The following is a 6048-nucleotide window of genomic DNA, read 5'->3' as shown; positions in this document are numbered from 1 at the left end:
TGCCGGTCTCTAGCCTTTGATAACTAAGGCGAATCAGCCTCTCCACAAATACGCTGCGGAATTCCAGCATATTTGAGGTTGACGGCTTGATAACTAGGCCCCTGTGAATCATTCACTAAGTGTTTTTCCCACATTTCCTTTGTATTTCTCTAGGTGTGTTTGGAAAATATATTTTTCCCATACAATATCCATAGCAGTGTTTTATATAGAGAATGTCTGTTATACACAATTTTTTATCATTTTAAATTTTTGTCCTGTTTCAAGCATTTTTATTTGGGTTATTTCATTGGATTTCTATCTTTATACATATAGAGGTTTTCACAAATAGTTTACAATATCACAACATCAAATATATATCCTGCAAATCGTATAAAATTAAGATATTAGTTTTATTATAATTTTTATGGTCAGTACATAAGCGCATAAAATTTTTTGGTAGTATTCTTGCCTAGTTATACAATACATATTTAAACCTAACAGTGTTCTGCTAACATCATACAATTTCCTTTGTATTAAATATGTATAGTCATCAACTTGATAATCCTATAGACCATAGCATTTTCTCACTGGATTAATCCGTATTATAGAGATAAATAAACACGATTCACAGCACCTTCTATCGCTATCACCCCTATAGTATTATAACATTTCATACATATCCATTAACCCCTTAACGACCGAGGACGTGCAGGGTACGTCCTCTAAAAAATGTCAGTTAACGACCAAGGACGTACCCTGCACGTCCTCAGTCTGGAAAGCAGCTGGAAGCGATCGTGCTCGCTTCCAGCTGCTTTCCGGTTATTGCAGTGATGCCTCGATGTCCTGCAATAACACTTTCTGGCCATCCGATGCAGAGAGAGCCACTCTGTGGCCCTCTCTGCACCGGACATTGATGGACGGTATCGTTGGTGGGTGGAAGCCGACTTGGGAGGCGGGTGGGCGGCCATCGGTGAGCTCTGTAAGGTGGAGGGGGCGGGATCGGGGGCAGAGCCTTCGGGGGCGCGCGCGCGTGCACGGGGCGGGAGCGGGTGGGAACCGCTACACTACAGAAAAAAAGTTAGAAGTAAAGTGTAAGAAAAAATTAAATAAACATTTTTTTTGAAAAGCATCTAAGGGATCTGGAAGGGGTGGGGGGTTGGTATTGGGGGGGGGGAAAGCTACACTACAGAAAAGGGACATTTTTTTTATAAAAAACATATTTTTCACTAAAATGGGTACTGGCAGACAGCTGCCACTACCCAAGATGGCGCACATTAAGTCAGAGGGGGAGGGTTAGAGAGCTGTTTGGTGGGGGATCAGTGAGGTTGGGGGCTAAGGGGGATCCTACACAGAAGCATATGTAAATATGCTAAAAAATGCACAAAAAAGCCCAAATTTTCCTTTTATTTTAGTACTGGCCGAGTTTCTGCCAGTACTTAAGATGGCGGGGACATTTGTGGGGTAGGGGAGGGAAGAGAGATGTTTGGGAGGGATCAGGGGGTCTGATGTTTCAGGTGGGAGGCTGATCTCTACACTAAAGCTAAAATTAACCCTGCAAGCTCCCTACAAGCTACCTAATTAACCCCTTCACTGCTAGCCATAATACACGTGTGATGCGCAGCGCCATTTAGCAGCATTCTAATTACCAAAAAGCAATGCCAAAGTCATATATGTCTGCTATTTCTGAACAAAGGGGATCCCAGAGAAGCATTTACAACCATTTGTGCCATAATTGCACAAGCTGTTTGTAAATGATTCCAGTGAGAAACCTAAAATTGTGAAAAAATTTAACGTTTTTTTTTATTTGATCGCATTTGGCGGTGAAATGGCGGCATGAAATATAACAAAATGGGCCTAGATCAATACTTTGGGATGTCTTCTAAAAAAAAATATATATATGTCAATGGATATTCAGGGATTCCTGAAAGATATCAGTGTCCCAATGTAACTAGCGCTAATTTTGAAAAAAAAATGGTTTGAAAATAGCAAAGTGCTACTTGTATTTATTGCCCTATAACTTGCAAAAAAAGCAAAGAACATGTAAACATTGGGTATTTCTAAACTCAGGACAAAATTTAGAAACTATTTAGCATGGGTGTTTTTTGGTGGTTGTAGATGTGTAACAGATTTTGGGGTTCAAAGTTAGAAAAAGTGTGTTTTTTTCCATTTTTCCTCATATTTTATAATTTTTTTTATAGTAAATGATAAGATATGATGAAAATAATGGTATTTTTAGAAATTCCATTTAATGGCGAGAAAAACGGTATATAATATGTGTGGGTACAGTAAATGAGTAAGAGGAAAATTTCAGCTAAACACAAACACCGCAGAAATGTAAAAATAGCCTTGGTCCCAAACGGACAGAAAATGGAAAAGTGCTCTGGTCACTAAGGGGTTAAGTTGCAAAAATAAGACAGCATCTCTTACTTGTTTATACACTAGATATTTAGCTTGGCAGCATATTATTAACCTCATACATTTCCTACTGTCTTAAATATGTGTACCACCAGGCTATACTCTATATAAATCATGACATTCTTTCACTGGATTAATCCATCTCATGTAAATAAATAAACACTAATTCACAGCACCATTATATCGCTATTACCCCTATAGAGTGGTGGAGAATTTTTTTTTAATAATAATAATTATTAGATCCCTGCTCACCTCTCGTTCCTCCTATGTACAATCAGAAAATAAAAAAAGAAGTCCCGTATTAACACGGAGGGGAGATATTCTGAGGCTCAGATATGTTAACCCTTTCTCAACAAAGCTCTCTTCCCTCCTTCTTTTCATCTATTCACCTTACCTTCTGATTTGGGAGATACCCCTCCAAAATTGCTATTTCAAAAAACACAGATTTATGTAGAGGGTAAATTATCTGTAATTGCATTGTGAGGGGGCCTTCGAAAGAAGGCTGTAAATTGTTTCTCACTTGACTCCATTTGAGATTGTTCTATTGTCATTTGTAAATAAATTTTTTGTACAAATTCTGCAATACCGGGAGGTTTATCTGCCTTCCAGTGTTGCAGTATTAAGTTCCTAGCCACCAATATGGCGGTGTTAATGAAAGCTTGATCCTTCATTAGTTTTTGGGATTTCGGGTAATACAGAAAGATAATCATTATTGGGTAGAATACTACGTTGTGATGGGTAAATTTGCTTACCCAAAAATTAACTCTATTCCAAAATCTACCGATTTTTGGGCAGAACCAAAAGCAATGCATAATGTCTGCATTCGGATATGTACAGTGGAATCAGCTACCTGAACATTTTTTATCACATTTGGCAAGAATCACCGAAGAAATATAGGAAAAATTTAATAATTTACTATGAGATTTTTTTTTATATCATATATCTCTAATTCTCTAAGTGATCCCTAGGAAGCATTGATTCTAGATATCGCTGACCATACTTTAACATAAGCATTTTATACCAACTTGAAATTGAGTAGCATCCACTACTAAACATATGAATGCCCATTTCAATTACTCCTAAGTCCCAACTATTATTAAACTCTGACACCACTTGCAAAAGATAGTGTCTAATTTGTAAGAACGCGTAAAAGTGATGTTTTGGAAGGTCAAATTCCTTTCAGATTTGCTTGAAGGTTTTAATAATTCGAGTACCTGGTTCTAATAATTGATTAACATATCTGAGTCCCCGCAAGAACTAACCCGGAAAAATCCCAGGATTGAGGTCAGGTGTAAACCCAGGATTCCCTAAAATGGGGAGGTGACTGGAGAGACTATATTTATCTCAAGTTCCCCACAAAATCTCTGCCAAGCTATAACGACATTTTGAATAACACTCAAATTACGAATAGTTTATGGCATTTTACTTACTGGTGTGTGTAAAATAGCTTTTAGAGTAAAAGGTTTAATCATTCCCTCCTCTAATTCTGAAAAGGAAAAGTGGTTCGCTTCAGTTATCCAGTCTACTGCAATCTTGACCATAGTAACCCAGTTAAATAATTTAATATTCGGCAACCCAAATCCTCCAAAATCCTTATCTTGTTCCAGGAACCGCATAGAGAGACGTGCCTTCCTCTTCCCCCATAGAAACCCTGTACATAGCTTCTTAAATTGTCTTAAATCTGTGCTTTTAATAAATATTGGAAGGTTTTGCATTAAGTATAAGAGGCGTAGAAACAGAAAGGATTTCAACAATACAATTTTGACTGACAGAGAGATTGGCAGTGGCTTCCACTTATCCATCATAATCTTGGCTGCACGAAGAATTCAGTAAAATTTAATGTGTACCAACACACAGGGTTATCCGACAAATAGATACCCAGATATTTGATATCTTCTACCACTTGGAAAGGAAAATCTCTTGGGCTACCTTTTTTTTTTACAGATACATAACAATTTTGATTTATTTTGGTTAATTTTGTAGCCAGAAAACATACTAAATTCATCTATTATTTTCAGAATAAGAGGTATACTAGACTTAGTCTTGGACAAAAACAATAGCAGATCGTCCGTGTATAAAGATAAGATAAATTTACTGCGCCCAATAGAAATACCTTCCAACATTTGTCTAAGTCTTACAGAAGCGGCTAAAGTGGGCACTCTTGTCTTGTACCTCTAGCAAGAACTATTTTGGGAGAAAGACTCCCATTGAATAATAGATATGAACATGGGTTATAGTATAATAATTTTACGGAATGAAGAAAGCCACCTGTTAGACCAAACTGGGTTAAGGACGTAAATAAGTGGTTCCAATTTATTGAGTCAAAAGCTTTATCTGCATTCACAGTCAATTCCGCCATACCTGATTTAGGAGCCTTCCGGCCATCCTTGGTTCTGTTCCAAAATTAGTCTAGGGTCAATAGCACCTTTCGTATGTTCTTGGTTATGCTTCTACCCATCATGAATCCTGTTTGGTCTATATGTATTAATTCATTAATACATTTATTAAGTCTGTCTGCTACTATAGATTTTAATAACTTATAATCATTATTCAATAATGAGATAGGGAGGTATGCACTGGGTAACTCTAGATCTTTATCTTTTTTATGAATAAGAGTAGCAACCAATGTAGTAAAATACAATGAATCCTTCTTATTTTTAATATATTTATTAAACAACTTAGCTAAAATATCCATATTTCCAGCGCTCACTTTAAACAACGCTGGTATTACAAGTTTTCTGAATGGCTGCGTTAGCCTCAGAAAAGTGAGCGTTGAGCAAATTTAGCGCCACTTCTCCCTGTAATACCAGCGTTGCTTACGGTAGCGGTAAGCTGGCTAAAACGTGCTTGTGCACGATTTCCCCATAGGAAACAATGACAAAAAATAGCAAAAAAGCAGCGTTCAGCTCCTAACGCAGCCCCATTGTTTCCTATGGGGAAATACTTTTTATGTCTGCACCTAACACCCTAACATGAAGCCCGAGTCTAAACACCCCTAACCTTACACTTATTAACCCCTAATCTGCGGCCCCCGACATCCTCGCCACCTGCATTATATTATTAACCCCTAATCTGCCGCTCCGGACACCGCCGCCACCTACATTATACCTATGAACCCCTAATCTGCTGACCCCAACATTGCCGACACCTACATTATATTTATTAACCCCTAATCTGCCGCCCCCAACGTCGCCACCACCTAACTACAATTATTAACCCCTAATCTGCCGCCCCCAACGTCGACGCTACTATATTAAATGTATTAACCCCTAAACCTAAGTCTAACCCTAACCCTAACACCCCCCTAACTTAAATCTATTTTTAATACATCTAAATAAAATTACTATAATTAAATAAATTATTCCTATTTAAAACTAAATACTTACCTATAAAATAAACCCTAATATAGCTACAATATAACTAATAGTTACATTGTAGCTATTTTAGTATTTATTTTTATTTTACAGGCAACTTTGTATTTATTTTAACTAGATACAATAGTTATTAAATAGTTATTAACTATTTAATAGCTACCTAGCTAAAATAAATACAAAATTACCTGTAAAATAAACCCTAACCTAAGTTACAATTACATCTAACACTACTCTATAATTAAATTAATTACCTAAACTACCTACAATTAAATACAATTAA

Source organism: Bombina bombina, chromosome 1, assembly GCF_027579735.1.
Source record: "Bombina bombina isolate aBomBom1 chromosome 1, aBomBom1.pri, whole genome shotgun sequence".
In the NCBI taxonomy this organism is placed as follows: domain Eukaryota; kingdom Metazoa; phylum Chordata; class Amphibia; order Anura; family Bombinatoridae; genus Bombina; species Bombina bombina.
This window is presented reverse-complemented; position numbering follows the sequence as displayed.